At 40.4% G+C, this 13850-nt stretch overlaps 1 protein-coding gene across 3 annotated transcripts in view; it reads right to left on the bottom strand.

The window, feature by feature from the left end:
* Positions 1–13850, bottom strand: part of LOC139390133 (SH2B adapter protein 3-like) — a 60204-nt gene that overhangs the window by 29989 nt on the left and 16365 nt on the right. The window lies entirely within an intron of this gene.

Below are 13850 nucleotides of genomic sequence, written 5' to 3' on the forward strand. Positions count from 1 at the left end.
TATCCTTTGTAGAAGACATGGACCCAGCTAATTTCACAACTCCATAAACCAACCCAAATTAGAATGTATCATTTTTAAACTTTGAATAATATTATTTTTACTATTTGATAATATTGCTCATTGTATATCATGCCTCATTTAAGTCTGATTTTGGGTTGGTGCTCTGTTAGAGCATGGGAGGGGGTTGGGGTGGGTTTGATTTGGTAGAAGATCAGTGTGTTTTGATTTAATATGCACTCAAATAGCGAATGGAGACCACTTTAGCGCATGTTAATTTTTCACTCATGTTGGGTAGGCTACTCCGGTTATTTCGCTACGTGACATTCCTCCCAACCTCTGTATGCCATGGGCTCTCCAACCCTGTTCCTGCAGCCACAAGTGTTTGGGCAAGTGAAATCTGTTCGGGAACATCAAAAGTAACATGTTTTCACAACTAAACATATTTGTTGAAAGCCCCTCTCTCACTGGAAAAAGGAAAGGAGAGAGGAGAGAAGATGGAAATGCATGGTGGTAAGATATTCTGTAGCTAAAGCTAATATGTCAGCCTATTAACTAACTATGTTACTATTCTATTCAAAAAGCAAATACAAATTCACTATAATTATAGGCTAACTGTACCAAAAAAAAAATTAAAAAAAAAATGTTTCTGCCATGTGTAATATGCGGTAGGCTGTGCTTTGTATAAGGGGACAATCATTTTAATTACGTTTTTTGGGGCTTGGACTTATATAGGCCTATGCATATACAGTGCATTCAAAAAGAGTAAAGAGTCTGAATACATACAGTGCCTTGCGAAAGTATTCGGCCCCCTTGAACTTTGCGACCTTTTGCCACATTTCAGGCTTCAAACATAAAGATATAAAACGGTATTATTTTGTGAAGAATCAACAACAAGTGGGACACAATCATGAAGTGGAACGACATTTATTGGATATTTCAAACTTTTTTAACAAATCAAAAACTGAAAAATTGGGCGTGCAAAATTATTCAGCCCCTTTACTTTCAGTGCAGCAAACTCTCTCCAGAAGTTCAGTGAGGATCTCTGAATGATCCAATGTTGACCTAAATGACTAATGATGATAAATACAATCCACCTGTGTGTAATCAAGTCTCCGTATAAATGCACCTGCACTGTGATAGTCTCAGAGGACCGTTAAAAGCGCAGAGAGCATCATGAAGAACAAGGAACACACCAGGCAGGTCCGAGATACTGTTGTGAAGAAGTTTAAAGCCGAATTTGGATACAAAAAGATTTCCCAAGCTTTAAACATCCCAAGGAGCACTGTGCAAGCGATAATATTGAAATGGAAGGAGTATCAGACCACTGCAAATCTACCAAGACCTGGCCGTCCCTCTATACTTTCAGCTCATACAAGGAGAAGACTGATCAGAGATGCAGCCAAGAGGCCCATGATCACTCTGGATGAACTGCAGAGATCTACAGCTGAGGTGGGAGACTCTGTCCATAGGACAACAATCAGTCGTATATTGCACAAATCTGGCCTTTATGGAAGAGTGGCAAGAAGAAAGCCATTTCTTAAAGATATCCATAAAAAGTGTTGTTTAAAGTTTGCCACAAGCCACCTGGGAGACACACCAAACATGTGGAAGAAGGTGCTCTGGTCAGATGAAACCAAAATTGAACTTTTTGGCAACAATGCAAAACGTTATGTTTGGCGTAAAAGCAACACAGCTCATCACCCTGAACACACCATCCCCACTGTCAAACATGGTGGTGGCAGCATCATGGTTTGGGCCTGCTTTTCTTCAGCAGGGACAGGGAAGATGGTTAAAATTGATGGGAAGATGGATGGAGCCAAATACAGGACCATTCTGGAAGAAAACCTGATGGAGTCTGCAAAAGACCTGAGACTGGGACGGAGATTTGTCTTCCAACAAGACAACGATCCAAAACATAAAGCAAAATCTACAATGGAATGGTTCAAAAATAAACATATCCAGGTGTTGGAATGGCCAAGTCAAAGTCCAGACCTGAATCCAATCGAGAATCTGTGGAAAGAACTGAAAACTGCTGTTCACAAATGCTCTCCATACAACCTCACTGAGCTCGAGCTGTTTTGCAAGGAGGAATGGGAAAAAATGTCAGTCTCTCGATGTGCCAAACTGATAGAGACATACCCCAAGCGACTTACAGCTGTAATCGCAGCAAAAGGTGGCGCTACAAAGTATTAACTTAAGGGGGCTGAATAATTTTGCACGCCCAATTTTTCAGTTTTTGATTTGTTAAAAAAGTTTGAAATATCCAATAAATGTCATTCCACTTCATGATTGTGTCCCACTTGTTGTTGATTCTTCACAAAAAAATACAGTTTTATATCTTTATGTTTGAAGCCTGAAATGTGGCAAAAGGTCGCAAAGTTCAAGGGGGCCGAATACTTTCGCAAGGCACTGTATGTAAATATGATTTCAGTTTTTAACTTTTAATACATTTGCTAAAATAAAAACTGTTTTTGCTTTGTTATTATGGGATATTGTGTGTAGATTGATGAGGGGAAAAAACAATTTAAATCAATAAAATAAAATAAGGCTGTAACGTAACAAAATCTGGAAAAAGTAAAGGGGTCTGAATACTTTCCGAATGCACCTTAGCGTATGCATAAGCTCTAATATGCATATGTGTTAGGTTTTGAAACAACATCCAAAATGACCATGTTGAACATCTTTCTTCAAATTGATCAATCACAGTGATGTGAGTTAACCGTTTTAATGTGATTTTCAACTGTATTTGGATTTATGACAGAGTGGTTAGAGGGATAATAAAGCCCTGAGTACCAGGCCATTAGATAACTGATGATCGTTAGAGGTGTCCAGAGTGCACAAGAGTAGATTATCGTGACTCAACACGTAGAACATGATGGGAGCTAACATGATGCAGCCCGACTCCCAGTGCAGGCTAGCTTGCTTCACGAGCCATTGTTTACAGATGGCTCGTTGCGGAAGCTTCTGTAGCCTGGCGTCCTTGATCAATGAAATCTAAACTATTCAGTTTCACCAAAATAAAGTTTCCAGTACTACGGAGGCATAATCAGTATCTTTTAGGAAAAATACTTACGATTCTACGTGTTGAATGTGTCCTTCACTGTTAAATAAGCATTTAAACCCCATTTTCTGTCTGTAGAAGTGGGAGATTACCTTGTACCTTACTCACGCATGACTGGGTGGTCTAGAAGGGACTACAAAGGCAACCCACAGGCATAAAATGGGAGACCCTGGATAAAAACATGTTTTAAAATGCTTGTTTGATAGTGAAGGACACATTCAACATGTCAAATCGTTCCTAGAGATATGTGATATGCCTCTGTTGACTGGAAACTATATTTTGGTGAAAGCGAATAGTTTTGATTTTGTTGCTCAAGGACACCAGCCTACAGAAGCTTCCGCAACAAGCCGTCTAAACAATGGCGCAACAGGCTAGCATGTGTAAGTGGAGCAGGCAGAGTGCGCGTTATAACAAGGAACAAGTGGTCGGCTGCACTGATATAGACTGTCTGGATCCGTGAGACACATTTGACATAAGTAAAGAAATTAACACAAATTCTAGTACAAGACCATTTATGTTCTAGTATCGAAAAAATAAAGACGTTTTGGTATACCGTGCAACACTAGTTCGCTGATGTGTGTGTGTGTTGTGGGCAACAATGCTCATCGCTCTGTGATGGACCTGTAACCACAGTGCTAGTGCACGTGATCTTGCAGAGTTGCCTGTGGAAAGCCCCTAAGGGGAGCTTTGTCTCTCATCTAGCCTACCTCTGTCTCTGCAACCCCTTTCCTCTGCTCCCTCAGTCTCTGGTCATTTTCTCTCTTTTAAATTACCTTTCCCCTTTCTTTCCCCTATCACTCTGTCTATGCCTCCCCTCTCTTTGGCTGTGTGCCCCTACCCCCCTGTGTGTGTGAGACATGGTACTGTGTGTGGTTTACAGTCTTTAGCCTGTACACAAGATGAGTGGACCCGTGTGATTGACTGATCTGCCTGAATAGCTTTTTACAGAGCCAGGGCCAGTGTACACAGACCAACTGACAGACAGAGCCAGACACACCACCACTAAGCCCCTGAGCCACGAAGGCAGCTTTATCGGTGCTGCACCTCTGGGCCTGTTTTGCCGGGGCCAGTCCCTGTTATTTTAGGAGCTCCGGTCAGAGGCCAAAACTGCAGAGCTGTCTGTACATGTTTCATTCTGTGCCCAGCAGTGGACAAAGACAAGGGAGAGCAAATGTCTGGAGTGTACACTCACAGTCTCCCACTTTTACCAGTCCTCCTTACCTCTGTTTGCTTCTGTGCTCGCATGTGCACGCACACACGCACAAACTTAAACGTATGCACGTGCATACACAAAATGTTGAAAAAGTCAAGGGATCTGAATAGTTTCCGAATGTACTGTATAGACCTATAGTAAGATTATTGGTAAGAGAGCAGCGTTTTGGTCCGGAGGTCAGCGCATGGAGAATGGACTGATTTGACCATTTTGGGAAATGGTTTAGCCTGAAAGTGAGACTAACTAAACAAAACAAAAACCTCCACTCACAGTAAGTGTTAAAATGTAATGTATTTTTTAAAAGAGCAGAGGTCAATCAAATACACATTGTTTTGACATCCAGCATCAGCATTGCCCGTTTACTTGACCGCTGCTGCTAAAAGACATTTAAATACTATTTCAGTGACATCAGGTTTTCCTAGTTTAAAATCACAAAAACATACATTATCAAAATGGCAGCTTGGGTGTTATGTGCAAAATTATCAGGATAATTTTACTGCGCTACAATTCTGATAGAAACATGGCACGTTACATTCAGATCTATTTCCACCGGAGGACACTTGCCAGTCTACACTTAAGGAGGCCACTGACACATTTTAAATGGCGGAAAGCCATACATCTCAATAAGCACATTTAAAAGCAACATTAATTAACCACACATTGCCCTTTGCACACAGTCACTGTCGGTGTGTGAACTGTTTCTCTCTCACATGTGGACATACACAATAATATGCGTAGTGTCAACTCCCATACAATGGCTAGCCTTTGATTCCTTACTAAGCTTGAACAAAAAATATGTAATTATAGCACATACAATGAAAATTGTGGCATTTTAATGAATTCAGGTCTAGTAGGCATATTATGTAGCAGATAATACACTGGCAATGCCTTTATGCCTGCCTGGAACAAGCAAACTAAATGTATAGATTATTTTTGCCTACATAATTCTACCATTTCAAGGTTGCCAAATTGCTTAGGGTTTTTGAGAAACAGGACCCTGGTAAGAGAAAAACAGTTGGTTTGATATTGAGACCCGAGTGATGAAAACTGAAACTGCAGTGTCTAGTCACCTCTTTGGATGATTATGAACTCTGTACTAGAGCCAGTTGAGTTGGTTTTCATTTGTCTGTGTGCGGTAGGCTAGTAGCAGGTGTTCTGATTTATACATTCCAGAAAATATGGTGTTTGGTTTAGGGATGTTAAATGGTTAACAATTAATCAGTTAGCTGCTGAAAATACATTGGACCGGTCATGCTTATCGGTCTATAGGTTAATTTGCATAATTTAGTGGAATTAAATTGGCGCATGTGTATTTTCGTTCGTCGCCGTATCTTAATCACATGGTGCACAGCACACAGAGTCTAGTTTGAGGAGCGGAATGGCCTATCACCTACCAGACAGCGCAAGAGCTGCTCCTCAAAAAGCTGGTACTGGAGTGAAACCTGCTTTTATAAACCCGGTCATTGCGCAACAAATAACAATTCTAAACGCAATTGCGTGTTCAAACTGTTTTGATGGATACGATTAAAAATACATTATTTTTATTTCTCCATCTCAACACGTAAATAAAAGTGCGCCTCCCATTCGAGTGCATAGGCTATAGTCAACAGTAAACAGGCAATCAGCGCGTCACCCACCAATACAATGTGAGCTTGAGGCAGTATACTTGTTTGAAACCTGAACGTTTTACTTTACCTCAACGAGGAATGTCTTACCTTGCTTGAAATTAGCCATGCAGAAATCCAACCGTAGAAATGTCGCGGCAATTATTTTATAGACTTCCTCATGCCGTTAACCTCTCTAGGGTACGTGAGACGCTCGTCAACAGCCAGTAAAACCGCAGGGTGCCAAATTCAAAACAACAGAAATCCCATAATTAAAATTCCTCAAACATACAAGTATTTTACACCCTTTTAAAGATACACTTGTTGTGAATCCAGCCACAGGGTCCGATTTCAAAAAGGCTTTACGACGAAAGCACACCAAACGATTATGTTAGGTCAGAGCCAAGTCACAGAAAAACACAGCCATTTTTACAGCCAAAGAGAGGAGTCACAAAAAGCAGAAATAGAGATAAAATGAATCACTAACCTTTGATGATCTTCATCAGATGACACTCATAGGACTTCATGTTACACAATACATGTATGTTTTGTTCCGTAAAGTTCATATTTATATCCAAAAATCTGAGTTTACATTGGCACGTTATGTTCAGTAGTTCCAAAACATTCGGTGATTTTGCAGAGAGCCACATCAATTTACAGAAATAATCATAATAAACATTGCTGAAAGATACAACTGTTATGCATGGAATTTTAGATCCACTTCTCCTTAATGCAACCACTGTGTCAGATTTTTTTTTAACTTCACGGAAAAAGCACATCATGCAATAATCTGAGTACAGCGCTCAGAGACCAAAACAACCCAAACAGATATCCTCCATGTTGTAGAGTCAACATTAGTCAGAAATAGCATTATAAATATTCACTTACCTTTGATGATATTCATCAGAATGCACTCCCAGGAATCCCAGTTCCACAATAAATGTTTGTTTTGTTTGATAATGTCCATCATATGTCCAAATACCTCCTTTTTGTTCGCGCGTTTAGCCCAGTAATCCAAATTCGTGACGCGCGATCACTAGGTGCAGACAAAAAGTCAAAAAGTTCCATTACAGTTCGTAGAAACATGTCAAACAATGTATAGAATACATCTTTAGGATGTTTTTAACATAGATCTTCAATAATGTTCCAACCGGAGAATTCCTGTCTTCAGAAATGCAATGGAACTCAAGCTAACTATCGCGTGAACGCGCGTGGCTCTCTGGCAGACCTCTGACTCATTCCCTTCTCATTCGCCCCCACTTCACAGTAGAAGCATCAAACAAGGTTCTAAAGACTGTTGACATCTAGTGGAAGCCTTAGGAAGTGCAATGTGACCCCATAGACACTATGTATTCGATAGGTGAAGAGCTGAAAAACTACAAACCTCAGATTTCCCACTTCCTGGTTGGATTTTTTTCTCAGGTTTTTGCCTGCCATATGAGTTCTGGTATACACACGGACATCATTCAAACATTTTTAGAAACTTCAGAGTGTTTTCTATCCAAATCTACTAATTATATGCATATTCTAGCTTTTATGGCTGAGTAGCAGGCAGTTTAATTTGGGCATGCTTTTCATCCAAAATTCCCAATGCTGCCCCCTACCCTAGAGAAGTTAACCAGCATTTCTCCCCTGTTCTATTGGTTTTCATATCAACTTTCTTTCGTTGTCCAAAAGCCAAAAGGCACAATCCTAATCATATTAGCAACCCATCCTGGTTGTTGCTATTAGATTCCCCCTCTAAGTTTCTAACTGCAATTTTGGCAATTTCTCTGTCACATATGGAACCGCTCGCATGAGTGGTGCTGTTTAGAAAGGTGTTTTCCCACGAATTGCATTTTGGCAAGTGCTTGAAAATGACATTTTATTAGCTACTTCATTAAATCAAATCTGATTTGGCACATGCGCCAAATACAACAGCTGTATGTATACCTTACTTTACCACCCCTTAACCAACAATGCAGTAAGAAAAATACCCCCCAAAAAAACATAATAATAAAGTCAGTGTGCGGGGGACCAGTTAGTCGAGGTAATTGAGGTAATATGTACACTACCGTTCAAAAGTTTGGGGTCACTTAGAAATGTCCTTGTTTTTGAAAAAAAATAATAATAATTGAATGGAAAAAAAAATAGCTTAACTAGGCAGAACAAATTCTTATTTACAATGACGGCCTAGGAACCATGGGTTAATGGCCTTGTTCAGGGGCAGAATGACAGATTTTTACCTTGTCAGCTCAGAGATTCCATCCACCAACCTTTCGGTTACTGGCACAACGCTCTAACTACTAGGCTACCTGCCGCCCCAAAATAACATCAAATTGATCAAAAATACAGTGTAGACATTGTTAATGTTGTAAATGACTATTGTAGCTGGAAACGGCTGATTTTTAATGGAATATCTACATAGGCATATAGAGGCCCATTATCAGAAACCATCACTCCTGTGTTCCAATGGCACGTTGTGTTAGCTAATCTAAGTTTATAATTTAAAAAATGCTAATTGTTCATTAGAACCCTTTTGCAATTATGTTATTACAGCTGAAAACTGTTGTACTGATTAAAGAAGCAATAAAACTGGCCTTCTTTAGACTCGTTGAGTATCTAGAGCATCAGCATTTGTGGGTTCGATTACAGGCTCAAAATGGCCAGAAACAAAGTACTTTCTTCTGAAACTCGTCAGTCTATTCTTGTTCTGAGAAATGAAGGCTATTCCATGTGAGAAACTGCCAAGAAACTGAAGATCTTGTACAACACTGTGTACTACTCCCTTCACAAAACAGAGAAAACTGGCTCTAATTAGAATAGAAAGAGGAGTGGAAGGCCCCGGTGCACAACTGAGCAAGATGACAAGTACATTGGAATGTCTGGTTTGAGAAACAGACGCCTCACAAGTCCTCAACTGGCAGCTTCATTAAATAGTACCAGCAAAACATCCGTCTAAATGTCAAAAGTGAAGAGGTGACTCCGAGATGCTGGCCTTCTAGGCAGAGTTGCAAAGAAAAAGCCATATCTCAGACTGACCAATAAAAAGAAAAGATTAAGATGGGCAAAATAACACTGACACTGGACAGAGGAAGAGTGGAAAGAAGTGTTATGGACAGACAAAGCTAAGTTTGAGGTGTTCGGATCACAAAGAACAACATTCGTGAGACGCAGAAAAAATGAAGATGCTGGAGGAGTGCTTGACGCCATCTGTCAAGCATGGTCGAGGCAATGGGGTGCTTTGGTGGTGATAAAGTGGAAGATTTGTACAGGGTAAAAGGGATCTTGAAAAAGGAAGGCCATCACTCACAGGCATACCCTGTGTCCTACAACAGGACCCAAAGCACAGCTCCAAACTATGCAATAACTATTTAGGGAAGAAGCAGTCAGCTGGTATTCTGTCTATAATGGAGTGGCCATCGCAGTCAGTGGATCTCAACCCTATTGAGCTGTTGTGGGAGCAGCTAGACAGTATGGTACGTAGAAGTGCTCATCAAGCCAATCCAACAAGCATGGGGTGTAATCTTCAGAATACCTCAACAAATTGACAACTAGAATGCCAAAGGTCTGCAAGGCTGTAATTGCTGCAAATGGAGGATACTTTGACAAAAGCAAAGTTTGAAGGACACAATTACCATTTCAATAAAAAATAAAAAACATTTATAACATTGTTAATATCGTGACTATATTTCCTATTTATTTTTCAACTCCTTTTATGTATGTTTTCATGGAAAACAAGGACATTTCTAAGTGACCCCAAAGTTTTGAACGGAAGTGTACATGTAGGTAGAGTTATTAAAGTGACTATGCATAGATAATAACAGAGTAGCAGCAGCAGCTTAAAGGGTGGGGGGTGTGTGGGTAGCCATTTGATTAGATGTTCAGGAGTCATGTCTTGGGGGTAGAATCTGTTTGGAAGCCTCTTGGACCTAGACTTGCGGTAGCAGAGAGAACAGTCTATGACTAGGGTGGCTGGAGTCTTTGACAATTTTTAGGGCCTTCCTCTGACACCACCTGGTATAGAGGTCCTGGATGGCAGGAAGTTTGGCCCCAGTGATGTACTGGAGCCGTACGCACTACCCTCTGTAGTGTCTTGAGATCGGAGGCAGAATAGTTACCATACCAGGCAGTGATGCAACCCGTCAGGATGCTCTCGATGGTGCAGCTGTAGAACCTTTTGAGGATCTGAGTACCCATGCCAAGTCTCCTGAGGGGGAATAGGTTTTGCCGTGCCCTCTTCACAACTTTCTTGGTGTGCTTGGACCATGTTAGTTTGTTGGTGATGTGGACACCAAGGAACTTTAAGCTTTCAACCTGCTCCACTACAGCCCCGTCGATGAGATTTCATTACAGCATTTGCATGTTCAATAATAGGCTATAGCATTTAAGACAATAGGCTTGCCATTATTCCATGTTTTCATTAAGCTCTTAATGAAAAATGTCAGTTCCTTGTATGTATGCATAGCATGTTTTTTTATTTTACTGTTTGAGGGGGAAAAAAATACAGTTTATTGATCAGTTAATGAGGGTTGGTTCGTCGGAACCAACATTGACAGAAATTTGCATCCCTAGTTTGGTTATCTATTCTCTTCAAATTGATGTTGTTTTTTTTACCAAATAGTCTAGGCCTAGATTGCAATATCAGTTCATATAATATCATAGGACATAAGCATATGGAAATAGGCCTATATTACATTATATAAATACTATATTAAAAAGCAGAAAAACATTTCCCCAATAGCAAATTGTGGAACAATTCCCACAATTTCATGCAAGGTTTGAGTCACTTCACATTCCTGGTTCCATAACGATGTAGTGACTAGGCCGAAACAAGAAACTCACTGGTGTGCATACTGATAGCCTAAGAGAAAACAGTAACAAATTTGCGTAGCTTTAACTTTGATTAAAAAGAACAAGGCAGAGAGGGTTATTCTGAGTACTAAAGCATGTCTTTTTCATCACTCATTATGTTTCCTGTAACTCTTGAGGGAGTCTAATTGAGTAACTGTTTTCACTGGCTTAGGCTACATTTTCAGATGCTTAGTTGTGGTATGCAGTGTGACTGAAATTAACGCTGCATGTTGCTTTGTGAGTTTGAAGTATAGGCCCTAACAAAAAACAGATGGCCGATGAGGTTTGGTAGTATAAAAAGTATTTTCCATTGTGGCAATTCCGTGGGAAAGTCAACCTGAGCATCCACAAATAAAGTTAGTCATTTTCAAATGAAACCATGGTCAAATGTATCTTTAAAAAAAAAATGTATTTTTGTTAGAGTTCAGACTTCATTTGAAATGTTCAGTTGGGAAATTGTATGAATTTAGACCATTACAGAGTAGGATGTCAAGTCTCAAAAAGTATTTGTCAATCAATCACATTTCATGGCTTTTAGAAAGGGCTCACAGAACTCATTTTTCCACACTGTCCCCCAGTGTTAGTTATGAAGATGAGATTGAAACAACTGGGACAAGCAATGTAACATTCATAAAGTATTTTTAGGAAAAGGTTTTGTCAAAAATGCACCTTACATCAGATCTTGAAATTTTCTCTGTAAAGCTAACCTTCTATCAAAGTTTTATATGGTCTATAATTGGTTTCTCTTTTCATTATCAGTATAATTTTTTAGCGTATTGATATCCGTAACATCCATAAAATCTGGATGTGATGGTTATTGATGCACCGTATATTCGCTTCAGAAGATAGTGAATTCACCACATTGTGTGATTGTTCTGAGATGTAATTCTTCAGACTTTCCCTGAAGCAATTGTTGACATCTTGAAAATGATGTGTTGTAGCAAAGATTCTCTTGGAAACTATATACTGAAATGCGTTTCTCATTCATGGCAGTAATATTTATTTTGATTTTCCCATGATGTCAATTGAAGAGGCGCCGAGTTTGAAGGTAGGCCTTGAAATACATCCGCAGGTATACCTCCAATTGACTCAAATTATGTCAATTAGCCTATCAGAAGCTTCTAAGGCCACAACATCATGTTCTGGAATTTTCCAAGCTGTTTAAAGGCAAAGTCAACTTAGTGTATGTAAACTTCTGACCCAATGGAATAGTGATACAGTGAATTAAAAGTATTTCGAAGCACTGTATGTCAATCTACTATCCCCCATAGTACAAAAGGTAAACCTATTCTATTCTAAATAGTCCAAACATAGTCTGGGACAGTTGTGGCATGCGATAGAGCCATAGATCCCAAATTAATACAACCACTAGCATCAAAAAAACTTTTTTAAGCATTGTGGCTGACGCAACAGATCAGAATGTTTAGCTTAAAATGTTTATAAACTATAAACTAAGCTATTTATTCACATTATAATCGCAGCAATGCACGCATGGTAGTAGGCTATAAGCACAAAAGTTCCATTAGCACAAAACAACATTGTCAAAAGTGACCGCAAATGCAATTATGCATGTAATGCTTTTAGTTTAAAGATGCATTTATATGGTGAAAATTATCTTCCACAAACTTGAAACTCACGCACTGTGTATGTATGCCACTTAGGCTCTACACCCCTTGTAAACTCATTAATCCGCTTTACATTTCAATCAGTTATTTGGACCCCTTTTGTTTAAATAATATTTGTATCAAAAGCTACATAGGGTGTGCGACTATGATTAGAAAAAGTTGCAGAAAAAGGCTTTGTTTCTTATGCTGGGCATCATTCACAAGTGATATGTATTTCACAACTAATAGGCTAATATTAGACTATTTGTGATTTAATCTTGTCTTTACATATACTAAATAATATAAACTCATCAAAAAAAAGAAACGTCCCTTTTCAGGAACCTCTCAAAGATAATTAGTAAATATCCAAATAACTTCTCAAATCTTCATTGTATTAATGAACATGCACCTGTGGAACGGTCGTTAAGACACTAAGGTCACAGTTATGGAAACTTAGGACACTACCGAGGCCTTTCTACTGACTCTGACAAACACCAAAAGAAAGATGCCCAGGGTCCCTGCTCATCTGCGTGAACGTGCTTTAGGCATGCTGCAAGGAAGCATGAGGACTGCAGACATGGCCAGGGCAATAAATTGCAATGTCCGTACTGTGAGACACCTAAGACAGCGCTACAGGGACACAGGACGGACAGCTGATCGTCCTCGCAGTGGCAGACCACATGTAACAACACCTGCACAGGATCAGTACATCCGAACATCACACATGCGGGAAAGGATGGCAACAACAACTGCCCGAGTTACACCAGGAACGCACACTCTCTCCATCAGTGTTCAGCCTGTCCACAATAGGCTGAGAGAGGCTGGACTGAGGGCTTGTAGGCCTGTTGCAAGGCAGGTCCTCACCAAACATCACCGGCAACAACGTCGCCTACGAGCGCAAACCCACCGTCGCTGGACCAGACAGGACTGGCAAAAAGTGTTCTTCACTGACGAGTCACGGTTTTGTCTCACCAGGGGTGATGGTTGGATTTGCGTTTATCGTCAAAGGAATGAGAGTTACACCGAGGTCTGTACTCTGAAGCAGGATTGATTTGGAGGTGGAGGGTCCGTCATGGTCTGGGGCGGTGTGTCACAGCATCATCGGACTGAGCTTGCTGTCATTGCAGGCAATCTCACCGCTGTGCGTTACAGGGAAGACATCCACCTCCCACATATGGTACCCTTCCTGCTGGCTCATCCTGACATGACCCTCCAGCATGACAATGCCACCAGCCATACTACTCGTTCTGTGCGTGAATGTCAGTGCTCTACCATGGCCAGCGAAGAGCCCGGATCTCAATCCCATTGAGCACGTCTGGGACCTGTTGGATCGGAGGGTGAGGGCTAGAGCCATTCCCCCCAGAAATTTCCGGGAACTTGCAGGTGCCTTGGTAGAAGAGTGGGGTAACATCTCACAGCAAGAACTGGCAAATCTGGTACAGTCCATGAGGAGGAGATGCACTGCAGTACTTAATGCAGCTGGTGGCCATACCAGATACCGACTGTTACTTTTGATTTTGACCCTTTGTTCAGGG

This window comes from Oncorhynchus clarkii, chromosome 30 (assembly GCF_045791955.1).
Source record: "Oncorhynchus clarkii lewisi isolate Uvic-CL-2024 chromosome 30, UVic_Ocla_1.0, whole genome shotgun sequence".
NCBI classification, from domain to species: domain Eukaryota; kingdom Metazoa; phylum Chordata; class Actinopteri; order Salmoniformes; family Salmonidae; genus Oncorhynchus; species Oncorhynchus clarkii.